This window comes from Salvelinus alpinus, chromosome 14, assembly GCF_045679555.1.
Source record: "Salvelinus alpinus chromosome 14, SLU_Salpinus.1, whole genome shotgun sequence".
Classification (NCBI taxonomy): Eukaryota; Metazoa; Chordata; class Actinopteri; order Salmoniformes; family Salmonidae; genus Salvelinus; species Salvelinus alpinus.
Window position 1 is genome coordinate 55,905,667 of NC_092099.1, and position 22,162 is coordinate 55,927,828.

General features: G+C 53.0%; 1 protein-coding gene across 2 annotated transcripts in view; it reads left to right on the forward strand.

Annotated features, from left to right (window-relative positions):
- The window catches only part of nme9 (NME/NM23 family member 9), a 68,585-nt gene that overhangs the window by 25,278 nt on the left and 21,145 nt on the right, over window positions 1-22,162 (forward strand). The window lies entirely within an intron of this gene.

The following is a 22,162-nucleotide window of genomic DNA, read 5'->3' on the forward strand; positions in this document are numbered from 1 at the left end:
GAGGACAGCTCTGGGTTAGAGGACAGCTCTGGGTTAGTGTTGGAGGACAGCTCTGGGTTAGTGTTAGAGGACAGCTCTGGGTTAGTGTTGGAGGACAGCTCTGGGTTAGTGTTAGAGGACAGCTCTGGGTTAGTGTTAGAGGTCAGCTCTGGGTTAGTGTTAGAGGACAGCTCTGGGTTAGTGTTGGAGGACAGCTCTGGGTTAGTGTTAGAGGACAGCTCTGGGTTAGTGTTAGAGGTCAGCTCTGGGTTAGTGTTAGAGGACAGCTCTGGGTTAGTGTTGGAGGACAGCTCTGGGTTAGTGTTGGAGGACAGCTCTGGGTTAGTGTTAGAGGACAGCTCTGGGTTAGTGTTAGAGGACAGCTCTGGGTTAGTGTTAGAGGACAGCTCTGGGTTAGTGTTAGAGGACAGCTCTGGGTTAGAGGACAGCTCTGGGTTAGTGTTAGAGGACAGCTCTGGGTTAGTGTTGGAGGACAGCTCTGGGTTAGTGTTAGAGGACAGCTCTGGGTTAGTGTTAGAGGACAGCTCTGGGTTAGTGTTAGAGGACAGCTCTGGGTTAGTGTTAGGGGACAGCTCTGGGTTAGTGTTGGAGGACAGCTCTGGGTTAGTGTTGGAGGACAGCTCTGGGTTAGTGTTGGAGGACAGCTCTGGGTTAGTGTTGGAGGACAGCTCTGGGTTAGTGTTAGAGGACAGCTCTGGGTTAGTGTTGGAGGACAGCTCTGGGTTAGTGTTAGGGGACAGCTCTGGGTTAGTGTTAGAGGACAGCTCTGGGTTAGTGTTAGGGGACAGCTCTGGGTTAGTGTTAGAGGACAGCTCTGGGTTAGTGTTAGAGGACAGCTCTGGGTTAGTGTTGGAGGACAGCTCTGGGTTAGTGTTAGAGGACAGCTCTGGGTTAGTGTTAGAGGACAGCTCTGGGTTAGAGGACAGCTCTGGGTTAGTGTTGGAGGACAGCTCTGGGTTAGTGTTGGAGGACAGCTCTGGGTTAGTGTTAGAGGACAGCTCTGGGTTAGTGTTGGAGGACAGCTCTGGGTTAGTGTTAGAGGTCAGCTCTGGGTTAGTGTTAGAGGACAGCTCTGGGTTAGTGTTGGAGGACAGCTCTGGGTTAGTGTTGGAGGACAGCTCTGGGTTAGTGTTAGAGGACAGCTCTGGGTTAGTGTTGGAGGACAGCTCTGGGTTAGTGTTGGAGGACAGCTCTGGGTTAGTGTTAGAGGACAGCTCTGGGTTAGTGTTGGAGGACAGCTCTGGGTTAGTGTTGGATGACAGCTCTGGGTTAGTGTTAGAGGACAGCTCTGGGTTAGTGTTGGAGGACAGCTCTGGGTTAGTGTTAGAGGACAGCTCTGGGTTAGTGTTGGAGGACAGCTCTGGGTTAGTGTTGGAGGACAGCTCTGGGTTAGTGTTGGAGGACAGCTCTGGGTTAGTGTTGGAGGACAGCTCTGGGTTAGTGTTAGAGGTCAGCTCTGGGTTAGTGTTGGAGGACAGCTCTGGGTTAGAGGACAGCTCTGGGTTAGTGTTGGAGGACAGCTCTGGGTTAGTGTTGGAGGACAGCTCTGGGTTAGTGTTGGAGGACAGCTCTGGGTTAGTGTTGGAGGTCAGCTCTGGGTTAGTGTTAGAGGACAGCTCTGGGTTAGTGTTGGAGGTCAGCTCTGGGTTAGTGTTGGAGGTCAGCTCTGGGTTAGTGTTGAAGGACAGCTCTGGGTTAGTGTTGGAGGTCAGCTCTGGGTTAGAGGTCAGCTCTGGGTTAGTGTTAGAGGACAGCTCTGGGTTAGTGTTAGAGGACAGCTCTGGGTTAGTGTTAGAGGACAGCTCTGGGTTAGTGTTGGAGGACAGCTCTGGGTTAGTGTTAGAGGACAGCTCTGGGTTAGTGTTGGAGGACAGCTCTGGGTTAGTGTTGGAGGACAGCTCTGGGTTAGTGTTGGAGGACAGCTCTGGGTTAGTGTTAGAGGACAGCTCTGGGTTAGTGTTGGAGGACAGCTCTGGGTTAGTGTTGGAGGACAGCTCTGGGTTAGTGTTGGAGGACAGCTCTGGGTTAGTGTTAGAGGACAGCTCTGGGTTAGTGTTGGAGGACAGCTCTGGGTTAGTGTTGGGGGACAGCTCTGGGTTAGTGTTAGAGGACAGCTCTGGGTTAGTGTTAGAGGACAGCTCTGGGTTAGTGTTGAAGGACAGCTCTGGGTTAGTGTTGGAGGACAGCTCTGGGTTAGTGTTGGAGGACAGCTCTGGGTTAGTGTTGAAGGACAGCTCTGGGTTAGTGTTGGAGGACAGCTCTGGGTTAGTGTTAGAGGACAGCTCTGGGTTAGTGTTGGAGGACAGCTCTGGGTTAGAGGACAGCTCTGGGTTAGTGTTAGAGGACAGCTCTGGGTTAGTGTTAGAGGACAGCTCTGGGTTAGTGTTGGAGGTCAGCTCTGGGTTAGTGTTAGAGGACAGCTCTGGGTTAGTGTTGGAGGTCAGCTCTGGGTTAGTGTTGAAGGACAGCTCTGGGTTAGTGTTGGAGGTCAGCTCTGGGTTAGTGTTGGAGGACAGCTCTGGGTTAGTGTTAGAGGACAGCTCTGGGTTAGTGTTGGAGGACAGCTCTGGGTTAGTGTTGGGGGACAGCTCTGGGTTAGTGTTAGAGGACAGCTCTGGGTTAGTGTTGGAGGACAGCTCTGGGTTAGTGTTGAAGGACAGCTCTGGGTTAGTGTTAGAGGACAGCTCTGGGTTAGTGTTGAAGGACAGCTCTGGGTTAGTGTTGGAGGTCAGCTCTGGGTTAGTGTTGAAGGTCAGCTCTGGGTTAGAGGACAGCTCTGGGTTAGTGTTGGAGGACAGCTCTGGGTTAGTGTTAGAGGTCAGCTCTGGGTTAGTGTTGAAGGACAGCTCTGGGTTAGTGTTGGAGGTCAGCTCTGGGTTAGTGTTGAAGGACAGCTCTGGGTTAGTGTTGGAGGTCAGCTCTGGGTTAGTGTTGAAGGTCAGCTCTGGGTTAGAGGACAGCTCTGGGTTAGTGTTGGAGGACAGCTCTGGGTTAGTGTTGGGGGACAGCTCTGGGTTAGAGGACAGCTCTGGGTTAGTGTTGGAGGACAGCTCTGGGTTAGTGTTGGAGGACAGCTCTGGGTTAGTGTTAGAGGACAGCTCTGGGTTAGTGTTAGAGGACAGCTCTGGGTTAGTGTTAGAGGACAGCTCTGGGTTAGAGGACAGCTCTGGGTTAGTGTTGGAGGTCAGCTCTGGGTTAGTGTTAGAGGACAGCTCTGGGTTAGTGTTAGAGGACAGCTCTGGGTTAGTGTTAGAGGACAGCTCTGGGTTAGTGTTAGAGGACAGCTCTGGGTTAGTGTTGGAGGACAGCTCTGGGTTAGTGTTGAAGGTCAGCTCTGGGTTAATGTTGGAGGACAGCTCTGGGTTAGTGTTAGAGGACAGCTCTGGGTTAGTGTTGGAGGACAGCTCTGGGTTAGTGTTGGAGGACAGCTCTGGGTTAGTGTTAGAGGACAGCTCTGGGTTAGTGTTAGAGGACAGCTCTGGGTTAGTGTTAGAGGACAGCTCTGGGTTAGAGGACAGCTCTGGGTTAGTGTTGGAGGTCAGCTCTGGGTTAGAGGACAGCTCTGGGTTAGTGTTGGAGGACAGCTCTGGGTTAGTGTTAGAGGACAGCTCTGGGTTAGTGTTAGAGGACAGCTCTGGGTTAGTGTTAGAGGACAGCTCTGGGTTAGTGTTAGAGGACAGCTCTGGGTTAGTGTTAGAGGACAGCTCTGGGTTAGTGTTAGAGGACAGCTCTGGGTTAGTGTTGGAGGACAGCTCTGGGTTAGTGTTAGAGGACAGCTCTGGGTTAGTGTTAGAGGACAGCTCTGGGTTAGTGTTGGAGGACAGCTCTGGGTTAGAGGACAGCTCTGGGTTAGAGGACAGCTCTGGGTTAGTGTTGGAGGACAGCTCTGGGTTAGTGTTGGAGGTCAGCTCTGGGTTAGTGTTAGAGGACAGCTCTGGGTTAGAGGACAGCTCTGGGTTAGTGTTGGAGGACAGCTCTGGGTTAGTGTTGGAGGACAGCTCTGGGTTAGTGTTAGAGGACAGCTCTGGGTTAGAGGACAGCTCTGGGTTAGTGTTGGAGGACAGCTCTGGGTTAGTGTTAGAGGACAGCTCTGGGTTAGAGGACAGCTCTGGGTTAGTGTTGGAGGACAGCTCTGGGTTAGTGTTGGAGGACAGCTCTGGGTTAGTGTTAGAGGACAGCTCTGGGTTAGTGTTGGAGGACAGCTCTGGGTTAGTGTTGGAGGACAGCTCTGGGTTAGTGTTAGAGGACAGCTCTGGGTTAGTGTTGGAGGACAGCTCTGGGTTAGTGTTGGAGGACAGCTCTGGGTTAGTGTTAGAGGACAGCTCTGGGTTAGTGTTGGAGGACAGCTCTGGGTTAGTGTTGGAGGACAGCTCTGGGTTAGTGTTAGAGGACAGCTCTGGGTTAGTGTTGGAGGACAGCTCTGGGTTAGTGTTAGAGGACAGCTCTGGGTTAGTGTTGAAGGCCAGCTCTGGGTTAGTGTTGGAGGACAGCTCTGGGTTAGTGTTGGAGGACAGCTCTGGGTTAGTGTTAGAGGTCAGCTCTGGGTTAGTGTTGGAGGACAGCTCTGGGTTAGAGGACAGCTCTGGGTTAGTGTTGGAGGACAGCTCTGGGTTAGTGTTGGAGGACAGCTCTGGGTTAGTGTTGGAGGACAGCTCTGGGTTAGTGTTGGAGGTCAGCTCTGGGTTAGTGTTAGAGGACAGCTCTGGGTTAGTGTTGGAGGTCAGCTCTGGGTTAGTGTTGGAGGTCAGCTCTGGGTTAGTGTTGAAGGACAGCTCTGGGTTAGTGTTGGAGGTCAGCTCTGGGTTAGTGTTGAAGGACAGCTCTGGGTTAGTGTTGGAGGTCAGCTCTGGGTTAGTGTTGGAGGACAGCTCTGGGTTAGTGTTAGAGGACAGCTCTGGGTTAGTGTTGGAGGACAGCTCTGGGTTAGTGTTAGAGGACAGCTCTGGGTTAGTGTTGGAGGACAGCTCTGGGTTAGTGTTGGAGGTCAGCTCTGGGTTAGTGTTAGAGGACAGCTCTGGGTTAGTGTTAGAGGACAGCTCTGGGTTAGTGTTGGAGGACAGCTCTGGGTTAGTGTTAGAGGACAGCTCTGGGTTAGTGTTGGAGGACAGCTCTGGGTTAGTGTTGGAGGACAGCTCTGGGTTAGTGTTGGAGGACAGCTCTGGGTTAGTGTTAGAGGACAGCTCTGGGTTAGTGTTGGAGGACAGCTCTGGGTTAGTGTTGGAGGACAGCTCTGGGTTAGTGTTGGAGGACAGCTCTGGGTTAGTGTTAGAGGACAGCTCTGGGTTAGTGTTAGAGGACAGCTCTGGGTTAGTGTTGAAGGACAGCTCTGGGTTAGTGTTGGAGGACAGCTCTGGGTTAGTGTTGGAGGACAGCTCTGGGTTAGTGTTGGGGGACAGCTCTGGGTTAGTGTTAGAGGACAGCTCTGGGTTAGTGTTAGAGGACAGCTCTGGGTTAGTGTTGAAGGACAGCTCTGGGTTAGTGTTGGAGGACAGCTCTGGGTTAGTGTTGGAGGACAGCTCTGGGTTAGTGTTGAAGGACAGCTCTGGGTTAGTGTTGGAGGACAGCTCTGGGTTAGTGTTAGAGGACAGCTCTGGGTTAGTGTTGGAGGACAGCTCTGGGTTAGTGTTAGAGGACAGCTCTGGGTTAGTGTTGGAGGACAGCTCTGGGTTAGTGTTGGAGGACAGCTCTGGGTTAGTGTTGGAGGACAGCTCTGGGTTAGTGTTAGAGGACAGCTCTGGGTTAGTGTTGGAGGACAGCTCTGGGTTAGTGTTGGAGGACAGCTCTGGGTTAGTGTTGGAGGACAGCTCTGGGTTAGTGTTAGAGGACAGCTCTGGGTTAGTGTTAGAGGACAGCTCTGGGTTAGTGTTGAAGGACAGCTCTGGGTTAGTGTTGGAGGACAGCTCTGGGTTAGTGTTGGAGGACAGCTCTGGGTTAGTGTTGGAGGACAGCTCTGGGTTAGTGTTAGAGGACAGCTCTGGGTTAGTGTTAGAGGACAGCTCTGGGTTAGTGTTAGAGGACAGCTCTGGGTTAGTGTTGGAGGACAGCTCTGGGTTAGTGTTGGAGGACAGCTCTGGGTTAGTGTTGAAGGACAGCTCTGGGTTAGTGTTGGAGGACAGCTCTGGGTTAGTGTTAGAGGACAGCTCTGGGTTAGTGTTGGAGGACAGCTCTGGGTTAGAGGACAGCTCTGGGTTAATGTTAGAGGACAGCTCTGGGTTAGTGTTAGAGGACAGCTCTGGGTTAGTGTTGGAGGTCAGCTCTGGGTTAGTGTTAGAGGACAGCTCTGGGTTAGTGTTGAAGGACAGCTCTGGGTTAGTGTTGGAGGTCAGCTCTGGGTTAGTGTTGGAGGTCAGCTCTGGGTTAGTGTTGGAGGACAGCTCTGGGTTAGTGTTAGAGGACAGCTCTGGGTTAGTGTTGGAGGACAGCTATGGGTTAGTGTTGGAGGACAGCTCTGGGTTAGTGTTGGGGGACAGCTCTGGGTTAGTGTTAGAGGACAGCTCTGGGTTAGTGTTGGAGGACAGCTCTGGGTTAGTGTTGAAGGACAGCTCTGGGTTAGTGTTAGAGGACAGCTCTGGGTTAGTGTTGAAGGACAGCTCTGGGTTAGTGTTGGAGGTCAGCTCTGGGTTAGTGTTAGAGGTCAGCTCTGGGTTAGTGTTGAAGGACAGCTCTGGGTTAGTGTTGGAGGTCAGCTCTGGGTTAGTGTTGAAGGACAGCTCTGGGTTAGTGTTGGAGGTCAGCTCTGGGTTAGTGTTGAAGGTCAGCTCTGGGTTAGAGGACAGCTCTGGGTTAGTGTTGGAGGACAGCTCTGGGTTAGTGTTGGGGGACAGCTCTGGGTTAGAGGACAGCTCTGGGTTAGTGTTGGAGGACAGCTCTGGGTTAGTGTTGGAGGACAGCTCTGGGTTAGTGTTAGAGGACAGCTCTGGGTTAGTGTTAGAGGACAGCTCTGGGTTAGTGTTAGAGGACAGCTCTGGGTTAGAGGACAGCTCTGGGTTAGTGTTGGAGGTCAGCTCTGGGTTAGTGTTAGAGGACAGCTCTGGGTTAGTGTTAGAGGACAGCTCTGGGTTAGTGTTAGAGGACAGCTCTGGGTTAGTGTTAGAGGACAGCTCTGGGTTAGTGTTAGAGGACAGCTCTGGGTTAGTGTTGAAGGTCAGCTCTGGGTTAGTGTTAGAGGACAGCTCTGGGTTAGTGTTGGAGGACAGCTCTGGGTTAGAGGACAGCTCTGGGTTAGAGGACAGCTCTGGGTTAGTGTTGGAGGACAGCTCTGGGTTAGTGTTGGAGGTCAGCTCTGGGTTAGTGTTAGAGGACAGCTCTGGGTTAGAGGACAGCTCTGGGTTAGTGTTGGAGGACAGCTCTGGGTTAGTGTTGGAGGACAGCTCTGGGTTAGTGTTAGAGGACAGCTCTGGGTTAGAGGACAGCTCTGGGTTAGTGTTGGAGGACAGCTCTGGGTTAGTGTTAGAGGACAGCTCTGGGTTAGAGGACAGCTCTGGGTTAGTGTTGGAGGACAGCTCTGGGTTAGTGTTGGAGGACAGCTCTGGGTTAGTGTTGGAGGACAGCTCTGGGTTAGTGTTGGAGGTCAGCTCTGGGTTAGTGTTAGAGGACAGCTCTGGGTTAGAGGACAGCTCTGGGTTAGTGTTGGAGGACAGCTCTGGGTTAGTGTTGGAGGACAGCTCTGGGTTAGTGTTAGAGGACAGCTCTGGGTTAGAGGACAGCTCTGGGTTAGTGTTGGAGGACAGCTCTGGGTTAGTGTTAGAGGACAGCTCTGGGTTAGAGGACAGCTCTGGGTTAGTGTTGGAGGACAGCTCTGGGTTAGTGTTGGAGGACAGCTCTGGGTTAGTGTTGGAGGACAGCTCTGGGTTAGTGTTGGAGGTCAGCTCTGGGTTAGTGTTAGAGGACAGCTCTGGGTTAGAGGACAGCTCTGGGTTAGAGGACAGCTCTGGGTTAGTGTTGGAGGACAGCTCTGGGTTAGTGTTGGAGGACAGCTCTGGGTTAGTGTTAGAGGTCAGCTCTGGGTTAGTGTTGGAGGACAGCTCTGGGTTAGTGCTGGAGGACAGCTCTGGGTTAGTGTTAGAGGACAGCTCTGGGTTAGTGTTGGAGGACAGCTCTGGGTTAGTGTTAGAGGACAGCTCTGGGTTAGTGTTGAAGGTCAGCTCTGGGTTAGTGTTGGAGGACAGCTCTGAGATAGAGGACAGCTCTGGGTTAGTGTTAGAGGACAGCTCTGGGTTAGTGTTGGAGGACAGCTCTGGGTTAGTGTTGGAGGACAGCTCTGGGTTAGTGTTGGAGGTCAGCTCTGGGTTAGTGTTGGAGGTCAGCTCTGGGTTAGTGTTAGAGGACAGCTCTGGGTTAGTGTTGGAGGACAGCTCTGGGTTAGAGGACAGCTCTGGGTTAGAGGACAGCTCTGGGTTAGTGTTGGAGGACAGCTCTGGGTTAGTGTTGGAGGTCAGCTCTGGGTTAGAGGACAGCTCTGGGTTAGTGTTGGAGGACAGCTCTGGGTTAGTGTTAGAGGACAGCTCTGGGTTAGTGTTAGAGGACAGCTCTGGGTTAGAGGACAGCTCTGGGTTAGTGTTAGAGGACAGCTCTGGGTTAGTGTTGGAGGACAGCTCTGGGTTAGTGTTGGAGGTCAGCTCTGGGTTAGAGGACAGCTCTGGGTTAGTGTTGGAGGACAGCTCTGGGTTAGTGTTAGAGGACAGCTCTGGGTTAGTGTTAGAGGACAGCTCTGGGTTAGTGTTAGAGGACAGCTCTGGGTTAGTGTTGGAGGTCAGCTCTGGGTTAGTGTTGGAGGACAGCTCTGGGTTAGTGTTAGAGGACAGCTCTGGGTTAGTGTTAGAGGACAGCTCTGGGTTAGTGTTGGAGGACAGCTCTGGGTTAGTGTTGGAGGACAGCTCTGGGTTAGTGTTAGAGGACAGCTCTGGGTTAGTGTTAGAGGACAGCTCTGGGTTAGTGTTGGAGGACAGCTCTGGGTTAGTGTTGGAGGTCAGCTCTGGGTTAGTGCTGGAGGACAGCTCTGAGTTAGTGTTGGGGGACAGCTCTGGGTTAGAGGTCAGCTCTGGGTTAGTGTTGGAGGACAGCTCTGGGTTAGTGTTGGAGGACAGCTCTGGGTTAGTGTTGGAGGACAGCTCTGGGTTAGTGTTGGGGGACAGCTCTGGGATAGTGTTGGAGGACAGCTCTGGGTTAGTGTTGGAGGACAGCTCTGGGTTAGTGTTAGAGGACAGCTCTGGGTTAGTGTTAGAGGACAGCTCTGGGTTAGTGTTGGAGGACAGCTCTGGGTTAGTGTTGGGGGACAGCTCTGGGATAGTGTTGGAGGTCAGCTCTGGGTTAGTGTTGGAGGACAGCTCTGGGTTAGTGTTGGGGGACAGCTCTGGGTTAGAGGTCAGCTCTGGGTTAGTGTTGGAGGACAGCTCTGGGTTAGTGTTGGAGGACAGCTCTGGGTTAGTGTTGGAGGACAGCTCTGGGTTAGTGTTGGAGGACAGCTCTGGGTTAGTGTTGGAGGACAGCTCTGGGTTAGTGTTGGAGGTCAGCTCTGGGTTAGTGTTAGAGGACAGCTCTGGGTTAGTGTTAGAGGACAGCTCTGGGTTAGTGTTGGAGGACAGCTCTGGGTTAGTGTTAGAGGACAGCTCTGGGTTAGTGTTGGAGGACAGCTCTGGGTTAGTGTTGGGGGACAGCTCTGGGTTAGTGTTGGAGGACAGCTCTGGGTTAGTGTTGGGGGACAGCTCTGGGTTAGTGTTAGAGGACAGCTCTGGGTTAGTGTTGGAGGACAGCTCTGGGTTAGTGTTAGAGGACAGCTCTGGGTTAGTGTTAGAGGACAGCTCTGGGTTAGTGTTGAAGGTCAGCTCTGGGTTAGTGTTAGAGGACAGCTCTGGGTTAGTGTTGGAGGACAGCTCTGGGTTAGAGGACAGCTCTGGGTTAGAGGACAGCTCTGGGTTAGTGTTGGAGGACAGCTCTGGGTTAGTGTTGGAGGTCAGCTCTGGGTTAGTGTTAGAGGACAGCTCTGGGTTAGAGGACAGCTCTGGGTTAGTGTTGGAGGACAGCTCTGGGTTAGTGTTGGAGGACAGCTCTGGGTTAGTGTTAGAGGACAGCTCTGGGTTAGAGGACAGCTCTGGGTTAGTGTTGGAGGACAGCTCTGGGTTAGTGTTAGAGGACAGCTCTGGGTTAGAGGACAGCTCTGGGTTAGTGTTGGAGGACAGCTCTGGGTTAGTGTTGGAGGACAGCTCTGGGTTAGTGTTGGAGGACAGCTCTGGGTTAGTGTTGGAGGTCAGCTCTGGGTTAGTGTTAGAGGACAGCTCTGGGTTAGAGGACAGCTCTGGGTTAGTGTTGGAGGACAGCTCTGGGTTAGTGTTGGAGGACAGCTCTGGGTTAGTGTTAGAGGACAGCTCTGGGTTAGAGGACAGCTCTGGGTTAGTGTTGGAGGACAGCTCTGGGTTAGTGTTAGAGGACAGCTCTGGGTTAGAGGACAGCTCTGGGTTAGTGTTGGAGGACAGCTCTGGGTTAGTGTTGGAGGACAGCTCTGGGTTAGTGTTGGAGGACAGCTCTGGGTTAGTGTTGGAGGTCAGCTCTGGGTTAGTGTTAGAGGACAGCTCTGGGTTAGAGGACAGCTCTGGGTTAGAGGACAGCTCTGGGTTAGTGTTGGAGGACAGCTCTGGGTTAGTGTTGGAGGACAGCTCTGGGTTAGTGTTAGAGGTCAGCTCTGGGTTAGTGTTGGAGGACAGCTCTGGGTTAGTGCTGGAGGACAGCTCTGGGTTAGTGTTAGAGGACAGCTCTGGGTTAGTGTTGGAGGACAGCTCTGGGTTAGTGTTAGAGGACAGCTCTGGGTTAGTGTTGAAGGTCAGCTCTGGGTTAGTGTTGGAGGACAGCTCTGAGATAGAGGACAGCTCTGGGTTAGTGTTAGAGGACAGCTCTGGGTTAGTGTTGGAGGACAGCTCTGGGTTAGTGTTGGAGGACAGCTCTGGGTTAGTGTTGGAGGTCAGCTCTGGGTTAGTGTTGGAGGTCAGCTCTGGGTTAGTGTTAGAGGACAGCTCTGGGTTAGTGTTGGAGGACAGCTCTGGGTTAGAGGACAGCTCTGGGTTAGAGGACAGCTCTGGGTTAGTGTTGGAGGACAGCTCTGGGTTAGTGTTGGAGGTCAGCTCTGGGTTAGAGGACAGCTCTGGGTTAGTGTTGGAGGACAGCTCTGGGTTAGTGTTAGAGGACAGCTCTGGGTTAGTGTTAGAGGACAGCTCTGGGTTAGAGGACAGCTCTGGGTTAGTGTTAGAGGACAGCTCTGGGTTAGTGTTGGAGGACAGCTCTGGGTTAGTGTTGGAGGTCAGCTCTGGGTTAGAGGACAGCTCTGGGTTAGTGTTGGAGGACAGCTCTGGGTTAGTGTTAGAGGACAGCTCTGGGTTAGTGTTAGAGGACAGCTCTGGGTTAGTGTTAGAGGACAGCTCTGGGTTAGTGTTGGAGGTCAGCTCTGGGTTAGTGTTGGAGGACAGCTCTGGGTTAGTGTTGGGGGACAGCTCTGGGATAGTGTTGGAGGTCAGCTCTGGGTTAGTGTTGGAGGACAGCTCTGGGTTAGTGTTGGGGGACAGCTCTGGGTTAGAGGTCAGCTCTGGGTTAGTGTTGGAGGACAGCTCTGGGTTAGTGTTGGAGGACAGCTCTGGGTTAGTGTTGGAGGACAGCTCTGGGTTAGTGTTGGAGGACAGCTCTGGGTTAGTGTTGGAGGACAGCTCTGGGTTAGTGTTGGAGGTCAGCTCTGGGTTAGTGTTAGAGGACAGCTCTGGGTTAGTGTTAGAGGACAGCTCTGGGTTAGTGTTGGAGGACAGCTCTGGGTTAGTGTTAGAGGACAGCTCTGGGTTAGTGTTGGAGGACAGCTCTGGGTTAGTGTTGGGGGACAGCTCTGGGTTAGTGTTGGAGGACAGCTCTGGGTTAGTGTTGGGGGACAGCTCTGGGTTAGTGTTAGAGGACAGCTCTGGGTTAGTGTTGGAGGACAGCTCTGGGTTAGTGTTAGAGGACAGCTCTGGGTTAGTGTTAGAGGACAGCTCTGGGTTAGTGTTGAAGGTCAGCTCTGGGTTAGTGTTAGAGGACAGCTCTGGGTTAGTGTTGGAGGACAGCTCTGGGTTAGAGGACAGCTCTGGGTTAGAGGACAGCTCTGGGTTAGTGTTGGAGGACAGCTCTGGGTTAGTGTTGGAGGTCAGCTCTGGGTTAGTGTTAGAGGACAGCTCTGGGTTAGAGGACAGCTCTGGGTTAGTGTTGGAGGACAGCTCTGGGTTAGTGTTGGAGGACAGCTCTGGGTTAGTGTTAGAGGACAGCTCTGGGTTAGAGGACAGCTCTGGGTTAGTGTTGGAGGACAGCTCTGGGTTAGTGTTAGAGGACAGCTCTGGGTTAGAGGACAGCTCTGGGTTAGTGTTGGAGGACAGCTCTGGGTTAGTGTTGGAGGACAGCTCTGGGTTAGTGTTGGAGGACAGCTCTGGGTTAGTGTTGGAGGTCAGCTCTGGGTTAGTGTTAGAGGACAGCTCTGGGTTAGAGGACAGCTCTGGGTTAGTGTTGGAGGACAGCTCTGGGTTAGTGTTGGAGGACAGCTCTGGGTTAGTGTTAGAGGACAGCTCTGGGTTAGAGGACAGCTCTGGGTTAGTGTTGGAGGACAGCTCTGGGTTAGTGTTAGAGGACAGCTCTGGGTTAGAGGACAGCTCTGGGTTAGTGTTGGAGGACAGCTCTGGGTTAGTGTTGGAGGACAGCTCTGGGTTAGTGTTGGAGGACAGCTCTGGGTTAGTGTTGGAGGTCAGCTCTGGGTTAGTGTTAGAGGACAGCTCTGGGTTAGAGGACAGCTCTGGGTTAGAGGACAGCTCTGGGTTAGTGTTGGAGGACAGCTCTGGGTTAGTGTTGGAGGACAGCTCTGGGTTAGTGTTAGAGGTCAGCTCTGGGTTAGTGTTGGAGGACAGCTCTGGGTTAGTGCTGGAGGACAGCTCTGGGTTAGTGTTAGAGGACAGCTCTGGGTTAGTGTTGGAGGACAGCTCTGGGTTAGTGTTAGAGGACAGCTCTGGGTTAGTGTTGAAGGTCAGCTCTGGGTTAGTGTTGGAGGACAGCTCTGAGATAGAGGACAGCTCTGGGTTAGTGTTAGAGGACAGCTCTGGGTTAGTGTTGGAGGACAGCTCTGGGTTAGTGTTGGAGGACAGCTCTGGGTTAGTGTTGGAGGTCAGCTCTGGGTTAGTGTTGGAGGTCAGCTCTGGGTTAGTGTTAGAGGACAGCTCTGGGTTAGTGTTGGAGGACAGCTCTGGGTTAGAGGACAGCTCTGGGTTAGAGGACAGCTCTGGGTTAGTGTTGGAGGACAGCTCTGGGTTAGTGTTGGAGGTCAGCTCTGGGTTAGAGGACAGCTCTGGGTTAGTGTTGGAGGACAGCTCTGGGTTAGTGTTAGAGGACAGCTCTGGGTTAGTGTTAGAGGACAGCTCTGGGTTAGAGGACAGCTCTGGGTTAGTGTTAGAGGACAGCTCTGGGTTAGTGTTGGAGGACAGCTCTGGGTTAGTGTTGGAGGTCAGCTCTGGGTTAGAGGACAGCTCTGGGTTAGTGTTGGAGGACAGCTCTGGGTTAGTGTTAGAGGACAGCTCTGGGTTAGTGTTAGAGGACAGCTCTGGGTTAGTGTTAGAGGACAGCTCTGGGTTAGTGTTGGAGGTCAGCTCTGGGTTAGTGTTGGAGGACAGCTCTGGGTTAGTGTTAGAGGACAGCTCTGGGTTAGTGTTAGAGGACAGCTCTGGGTTAGTGTTGGAGGACAGCTCTGGGTTAGTGTTGGAGGACAGCTCTGGGTTAGTGTTAGAGGACAGCTCTGGGTTAGTGTTGGAGGACAGCTCTGGGTTAGTGTTGGAGGTCAGCTCTGGGTTAGTGCTGGAGGACAGCTCTGAGTTAGTGTTGGGGGACAGCTCTGGGTTAGAGGTCAGCTCTGGGTTAGTGTTGGAGGACAGCTCTGGGTTAGTGTTGGAGGACAGCTCTGGGTTAGTGTTGGAGGACAGCTCTGGGTTAGTGTTGGGGGACAGCTCTGGGATAGTGTTGGAGGACAGCTCTGGGTTAGTGTTGGAGGACAGCTCTGGGTTAGTGTTAGAGGACAGCTCTGGGTTAGTGTTAGAGGACAGCTCTGGGTTAGTGTTGGAGGACAGCTCTGGGTTAGTGTTGGGGGACAGCTCTGGGATAGTGTTGGAGGTCAGCTCTGGGTTAGTGTTGGAGGACAGCTCTGGGTTAGTGTTGGGGGACAGCTCTGGGTTAGAGGTCAGCTCTGGGTTAGTGTTGGAGGACAGCTCTGGGTTAGTGTTGGAGGACAGCTCTGGGTTAGTGTTGGAGGACAGCTCTGGGTTAGTGTTGGAGGACAGCTCTGGGTTAGTGTTGGAGGACAGCTCTGGGTTAGTGTTGGAGGTCAGCTCTGGGTTAGTGTTAGAGGACAGCTCTGGGTTAGTGTTAGAGGACAGCTCTGGGTTAGTGTTGGAGGACAGCTCTGGGTTAGTGTTAGAGGACAGCTCTGGGTTAGTGTTGGAGGACAGCTCTGGGTTAGTGTTGGGGGACAGCTCTGGGTTAGTGTTGGAGGACAGCTCTGGGTTAGTGTTGGGGGACAGCTCTGGGTTAGTGTTAGAGGACAGCTCTGGGTTAGTGTTGGAGGACAGCTCTGGGTTAGTGTTGGGGGACAGCTCTGGGTTAGTGTTAGAGGACAGCTCTGGGTTAGTGTTGGAGGACAGCTCTGGGTTAGTGTTGGAGGACAGCTCTGGGTTAGTGTTGGGGGACAGCTCTGGGTTAGTGTTGGGGGACAGCTCTGGGTTAGTGTTGGGGGACAGCTCTGGGTTAGAGGACAGCTCTGGGTTAGTGTTGGAGGACAGCTCTGGGTTAGTGTTGGAGGACAGCTCTGGGTTAGAGGTCAGCTCTGGGTTAGTGTTGGAGGACAGCTCTGGGTTAGTGTTGGAGGACAGCTCTGGGTTAGAGGTCAGCTCTGGGTTAGTGTTGGAGGACAGCTCTGGGTTAGAGGTCAGCTCTGGGTTAGTGTTGGAGGACAGCTCTGGGTTAGTGTTGGAGGACAGCTCTGGGTTAGTGTTAGAGGACAGCTCTGGGTTAGTGTTAGAGGACAGCTCTGGGTTAGTGTTGGAGGACAGCTCTGGGTTAGTGTTAGAGGACAGCTCTGGGTTAGAGGACAGCTCTGGGTTAGTGTTAGAGGACAGCTCTGGGTTAGTGTTGGAGGTCAGCTCTGGGTTAGTGTTAGAGGACAGCTCTGGGTTAGTGTTGGAGGTCAGCTCTGGGTTAGTGTTAGAGGACAGCTCTGGGTTAGTGTTGGAGGACAGCTCTGGGTTAGTGTTAGAGGACAGCTCTGGGTTAGTGTTGAAGGTCAGCTCTGGGTTAGTGTTGGAGGACAGCTCTGGGTTAGTGTTGGAGGACAGCTCTGGGTTAGTGTTGAAGGTCAGCTCTGGGTTAGTGTTGGAGGACAGCTCTGGGTTAGAGGACAGCTCTGGGTTAGAGGTCAGCTCTGGGTTAGAGGTCAGCTCTGGGTTAGAGGACAGCTCTGGGTTAGTGTTGGAGGACAGCTCTGGGTAAGTGTTAGAGGACAGCTCTGGGTTAGTGTTGAAGGTCAGCTCTGGGTTAGTGTTGGAGGACAGCTCTGGGTTAGTTTTGGAGGACAGCTCTGGGTTAGTGTTAGAGGACAGCTCTGGGTTAGTGTTAGAGGACAGCTCTGGGTTAGTGTTAGAGGACAGCTCTGGGTTAGTGTTAGAGGACAGCTCTGGGTTAGAGGACAGCTCTGGGTTAGTGTTGGAGGTCAGCTCTGGGTTAGTGTTGAAGGTCAGCTCTGGGTTAGAGGACAGCTCTGGGTTAGTGTTGGAGGACAGCTCTGGGTTAGTGTTGGGGGACAGCTCTGGGTTAGAGGACAGCTCTGGGTTAGTGTTGGAGGACAGCTCTGGGTTAGTGTTGGAGGACAGCTCTGGGTTAGTGTTAGAGGACAGCTCTGGGTTAGTGTTAGAGGACAGCTCTGGGTTAGTGTTAGAGGACAGCTCTGGGTTAGAGGACAGCTCTGGGTTAGTGTTGGAGGTCAGCTCTGGGTTAGTGTTAGAGGACAGCTCTGGGTTAGTGTTAGAGGACAGCTCTGGGTTAGTGTTAGAGGACAGCTCTGGGTTAGTGTTAGAGGACAGCTCTGGGTTAGTGTTAGAGGACAGCTCTGGGTTAGTGTTGAAGGTCAGCTCTGGGTTAGTGTTAGAGGACAGCTCTGGGTTAGTGTTGGAGGACAGCTCTGGGTTAGAGGACAGCTCTGGGTTAGAGGACAGCTCTGGGTTAGTGTTGGAGGACAGCTCTGGGTTAGTGTTGGAGGTCAGCTCTGGGTTAGTGTTAGAGGACAGCTCTGGGTTAGAGGACAGCTCTGGGTTAGTGTTGGAGGACAGCTCTGGGTTAGTGTTGGAGGACAGCTCTGGGTTAGTGTTAGAGGACAGCTCTGGGTTAGAGGACAGCTCTGGGTTAGTGTTGGAGGACAGCTCTGGGTTAGTGTTAGAGGACAGCTCTGGGTTAGAGGACAGCTCTGGGTTAGTGTTGGAGGACAGCTCTGGGTTAGTGTTGGAGGACAGCTCTGGGTTAGTGTTGGAGGACAGCTCTGGGTTAGTGTTGGAGGTCAGCTCTGGGTTAGTGTTAGAGGACAGCTCTGGGTTAGAGGACAGCTCTGGGTTAGTGTTGGAGGACAGCTCTGGGTTAGTGTTGGAGGACAGCTCTGGGTTAGTGTTAGAGGACAGCTCTGGGTTAGAGGACAGCTCTGGGTTAGTGTTGGAGGACAGCTCTGGGTTAGTGTTAGAGGACAGCTCTGGGTTAGAGGACAGCTCTGGGTTAGTGTTGGAGGACAGCTCTGGGTTAGTGTTGGAGGACAGCTCTGGGTTAGTGTTGGAGGACAGCTCTGGGTTAGTGTTGGAGGTCAGCTCTGGGTTAGTGTTAGAGGACAGCTCTGGGTTAGAGGACAGCTCTGGGTTAGAGGACAGCTCTGGGTTAGTGTTGGAGGACAGCTCTGGGTTAGTGTTGGAGGACAGCTCTGGGTTAGTGTTAGAGGTCAGCTCTGGGTTAGTGTTGGAGGACAGCTCTGGGTTAGTGCTGGAGGACAGCTCTGGGTTAGTGTTAGAGGACAGCTCTGGGTTAGTGTTGGAGGACAGCTCTGGGTTAGTGTTAGAGGACAGCTCTGGGTTAGTGTTGAAGGTCAGCTCTGGGTTAGTGTTGGAGGACAGCTCTGAGATAGAGGACAGCTCTGGGTTAGTGTTAGAGGACAGCTCTGGGTTAGTGTTGGAGGACAGCTCTGGGTTAGTGTTGGAGGACAGCTCTGGGTTAGTGTTGGAGGTCAGCTCTGGGTTAGTGTTGGAGGTCAGCTCTGGGTTAGTGTTAGAGGACAGCTCTGGGTTAGTGTTGGAGGACAGCTCTGGGTTAGAGGACAGCTCTGGGTTAGAGGACAGCTCTGGGTTAGTGTTGGAGGACAGCTCTGGGTTAGTGTTGGAGGTCAGCTCTGGGTTAGAGGACAGCTCTGGGTTAGTGTTGGAGGACAGCTCTGGGTTAGTGTTAGAGGACAGCTCTGGGTTAGTGTTAGAGGACAGCTCTGGGTTAGAGGACAGCTCTGGGTTAGTGTTAGAGGACAGCTCTGGGTTAGTGTTGGAGGACAGCTCTGGGTTAGTGTTGGAGGTCAGCTCTGGGTTAGAGGACAGCTCTGGGTTAGTGTTGGAGGACAGCTCTGGGTTAGTGTTAGAGGACAGCTCTGGGTTAGTGTTAGAGGACAGCTCTGGGTTAGTGTTAGAGGACAGCTCTGGGTTAGTGTTGGAGGTCAGCTCTGGGTTAGTGTTGGAGGACAGCTCTGGGTTAGTGTTAGAGGACAGCTCTGGGTTAGTGTTAGAGGACAGCTCTGGGTTAGTGTTGGAGGACAGCTCTGGGTTAGTGTTGGAGGACAGCTCTGGGTTAGTGTTAGAGGACAGCTCTGGGTTAGTGTTGGAGGACAGCTCTGGGTTAGTGTTGGAGGTCAGCTCTGGGTTAGTGCTGGAGGACAGCTCTGAGTTAGTGTTGGGGGACAGCTCTGGGTTAGAGGTCAGCTCTGGGTTAGTGTTGGAGGACAGCTCTGGGTTAGTGTTGGAGGACAGCTCTGGGTTAGTGTTGGAGGACAGCTCTGGGTTAGTGTTGGGGGACAGCTCTGGGATAGTGTTGGAGGACAGCTCTGGGTTAGTGTTGGAGGACAGCTCTGGGTTAGTGTTAGAGGACAGCTCTGGGTTAGTGTTAGAGGACAGCTCTGGGTTAGTGTTGGAGGACAGCTCTGGGTTAGTGTTGGGGGACAGCTCTGGGATAGTGTTGGAGGTCAGCTCTGGGTTAGTGTTGGAGGACAGCTCTGGGTTAGTGTTGGGGGACAGCTCTGGGTTAGAGGTCAGCTCTGGGTTAGTGTTGGAGGACAGCTCTGGGTTAGTGTTGGAGGACAGCTCTGGGTTAGTGTTGGAGGACAGCTCTGGGTTAGTGTTGGAGGACAGCTCTGGGTTAGTGTTGGAGGACAGCTCTGGGTTAGTGTTGGAGGTCAGCTCTGGGTTAGTGTTAGAGGACAGCTCTGGGTTAGTGTTAGAGGACAGCTCTGGGTTAGTGTTGGAGGACAGCTCTGGGTTAGTGTTAGAGGACAGCTCTGGGTTAGTGTTGGAGGACAGCTCTGGGTTAGTGTTGGGGGACAGCTCTGGGTTAGTGTTGGAGGACAGCTCTGGGTTAGTGTTGGGGGACAGCTCTGGGTTAGTGTTAGAGGACAGCTCTGGGTTAGTGTTGGAGGACAGCTCTGGGTTAGTGTTGGGGGACAGCTCTGGGTTAGTGTTAGAGGACAGCTCTGGGTTAGTGTTGGAGGACAGCTCTGGGTTAGTGTTGGAGGACAGCTCTGGGTTAGTGTTGGGGGACAGCTCTGGGTTAGTGTTGGGGGACAGCTCTGGGTTAGTGTTGGGGGACAGCTCTGGGTTAGAGGACAGCTCTGGGTTAGTGTTGGAGGACAGCTCTGGGTTAGTGTTGGAGGACAGCTCTGGGTTAGAGGTCAGCTCTGGGTTAGTGTTGGAGGACAGCTCTGGGTTAGTGTTGGAGGACAGCTCTGGGTTAGAGGTCAGCTCTGGGTTAGTGTTGGAGGACAGCTCTGGGTTAGAGGTCAGCTCTGGGTTAGTGTTGGAGGACAGCTCTGGGTTAGTGTTGGAGGACAGCTCTGGGTTAGTGTTAGAGGACAGCTCTGGGTTAGTGTTAGAGGACAGCTCTGGGTTAGTGTTGGAGGACAGCTCTGGGTTAGTGTTAGAGGACAGCTCTGGGTTAGAGGACAGCTCTGGGTTAGTGTTAGAGGACAGCTCTGGGTTAGTGTTGGAGGTCAGCTCTGGGTTAGTGTTAGAGGACAGCTCTGGGTTAGTGTTGGAGGTCAGCTCTGGGTTAGTGTTAGAGGACAGCTCTGGGTTAGTGTTGGAGGACAGCTCTGGGTTAGTGTTAGAGGACAGCTCTGGGTTAGTGTTGAAGGTCAGCTCTGGGTTAGTGTTGGAGGACAGCTCTGGGTTAGTGTTGGAGGACAGCTCTGGGTTAGTGTTGAAGGTCAGCTCTGGGTTAGTGTTGGAGGACAGCTCTGGGTTAGAGGACAGCTCTGGGTTAGAGGTCAGCTCTGGGTTAGAGGTCAGCTCTGGGTTAGAGGACAGCTCTGGGTTAGTGTTGGAGGACAGCTCTGGGTAAGTGTTAGAGGACAGCTCTGGGTTAGTGTTGAAGGTCAGCTCTGGGTTAGTGTTGGAGGACAGCTCTGGGTTAGTTTTGGAGGACAGCTCTGGGTTAGAGGACAGCTCTGGGTTAGTGTTGGAGGACAGCTCTGGGTTAGTGTTGGAGGACAGCTCTGGGTTAGTGTTGGAGGACAGCTCTGGGTTAGTGTTGGAGGACAGCTCTGGGTTAGTGTTGAAGGTCAGCTCTGGGTTAGTGTTGGAGGACAGCTCTGGGTTAGTTTTGGAGGACAGCTCTGGGTTAGAGGACAGCTCTGGGTTAGAGGTCAGCTCTGGGTTAGAGGACAGCTCTGGGTTAGTGTTGGAGGACAGCTCTGGGTAAGTGTTAGAGGACAGCTCTGGGTTAGTGTTGGAGGACAGCTCTGGGTTAGTGTTAGAGGACAGCTCTGGGTTAGTGTTAGAGGACAGCTCTGGGTTAGTGTTGGAGGACAGCTCTGGGTTAGTGTTAGAGGACAGCTCTGGGTTAGTGTTAGAGGACAGCTCTGGGTTAGTGTTGGGGGACAGCTCTGGGTTAGTGTTAGAGGACAGCTCTGGGTTAGTGTTGGGGGACAGCTCTGGGTTAGTGTTAGAGGACAGCTCTGGGTTAGTGTTGGGGGACAGCTCTGGGTTAGTGTTGAAGGTCAGCTCTGGGTTAGTGTTGGGGGTCAGCTCTGGGTTAGTGTTAGAGGACAGCTCTGGGTTAGTGTTGGAGGACAGCTCTGGGTTAGTGTTAGAGGACAGCTCTGGGTTAGTGTTAGAGGACAGCTCTGGGTTAGTGTTAGAGGACAGCTCTGGGTTAGTGTTGGAGGTCAGCTCTGGGTTAGTGTTGAAGGACAGCTCTGGGTTAGTGTTAGGGGACAGCTCTGGGTTAGTGTTGGAGGACAGCTCTGGGTTAGTGTTGGAGGTCAGCTCTGGGTTAGTGTTGGAGGTCAGCTCTGGGTTAGTGTTAGAGGACAGCTCTGGGTTAGTGTTAGAGGACAGCTCTGGGTTAGTGTTGGAGGACAGCTCTGGGTTAGTGTTAGAGGACAGCTCTGGGTTAGTGTTAGAGGACAGCTCTGGGTTAGTGTTAGAGGACAGCTCTGGGTTAGTGTTAGAGGACAGCTCTGGGTTAGTGTTAGAGGACAGCTCTGGGTTAGTGTTGGAGGACAGCTCTGGGTTAGTGTTGGAGGACAGCTCTGGGTTAGTGTTGGAGGACAGCTCTGGGTTAGTGTTAGAGGACAGCTCTGGGTTAGTGTTGGAGGTCAGCTCTGGGTTAGTGTTAGAGGACAGCTCTGGGTTAGTGTTGGAGGACAGCTCTGGGATAGTGTTGGAGGTCAGCTCTGGGTTAGTGTTGGAGGACAGCTCTGGGTTAGTGCTGGAGGACAGCTCTGGGTTAGTGTTAGAGGACAGCTCTGGGTTAGTGTTGGAGGACAGCTCTGGGTTAGTGTTAGAGGACAGCTCTGGGTTAGTGTTGGAGGACAGCTCTGGGTTAGTGTTGGAGGACAGCTCTGGGTTAGTGTTAGAGGACAGCTCTGGGTTAGTGTTAGAGGACAGCTCTGGGTTAGTGTTGGGGGACAGCTCTGGGTTAGTGTTAGAGGACAGCTCTGGGTTAGTGTTGGAGGACAGCTCTGGGTTAGTGTTGGAGGACAGCTCTGGGTTAGTGTTAGAGGACAGCTCTAGGTTAGTGTTAGAGGACAGCTCTGGGTTAGTGTTAGAGGACAGCTCTGGGTTAGTGTTGGAGGACAGCTCTGGGTTAGTGTTGGAGGTCAGCTCTGGGTTAGTGTTGGGGGACAGCTCTGGGTTAGTGTTAGAGGACAGCTCTGGGTTAGTGTTAGAGGACAGCTCTGGGTTAGTGTTGGGGGACAGCTCTGGGTTAGTGTTAGAGGACAGCTCTGGGTTAGTGTTAGAGGACAGCTCTGGGTTAGTGTTGGAGGACAGCTCTGGGTTAGTGTTGGAGGACAGCTCTGGGTTAGTGTTGGAGGACAGCTCTGGGTTAGTGTTGGGGGACAGCTCTGGGTTAGTGTTAGAGGACAGCTCTGGGTTAGTGTTAGAGGACAGCTCTGGGTTAGTGTTGGAGGACAGCTCTGGGTTAGTGTTGGGGGTCAGCTCTGGGTTAGTGTTAGAGGACAGCTCTGGGTTAGTGTTGGAGGACAGCTCTGGGTTAGTGTTGGAGGACAGCTCTGGGTTAGTGTTGGAGGACAGCTCTGGGTTAGTGTTGGAGGACAGCTCTGGGTTAGTGTTGGAGGACAGCTCTGGGTTAGTGTTAGAGGACAGCTCTGGGTTAGTGTTGGAGGACAGCTCTGGGTTAGTGTTGGAGGACAGCTCTGGGTTAGTGTTAGAGGTCAGCTCTGGGTTAGTGTTGGAGGACAGCTCTGGGTTAGAGGACAGCTCTGGGTTAGTGTTAGAGGACAGCTCTGGGTTAGTGTTGGAGGACAGCTCTGGGTTAGTGTTGGAGGACAGCTCTGGGTTAGTGTTGGAGGACAGCTCTGGGTTAGTGTTGGAGGACAGCT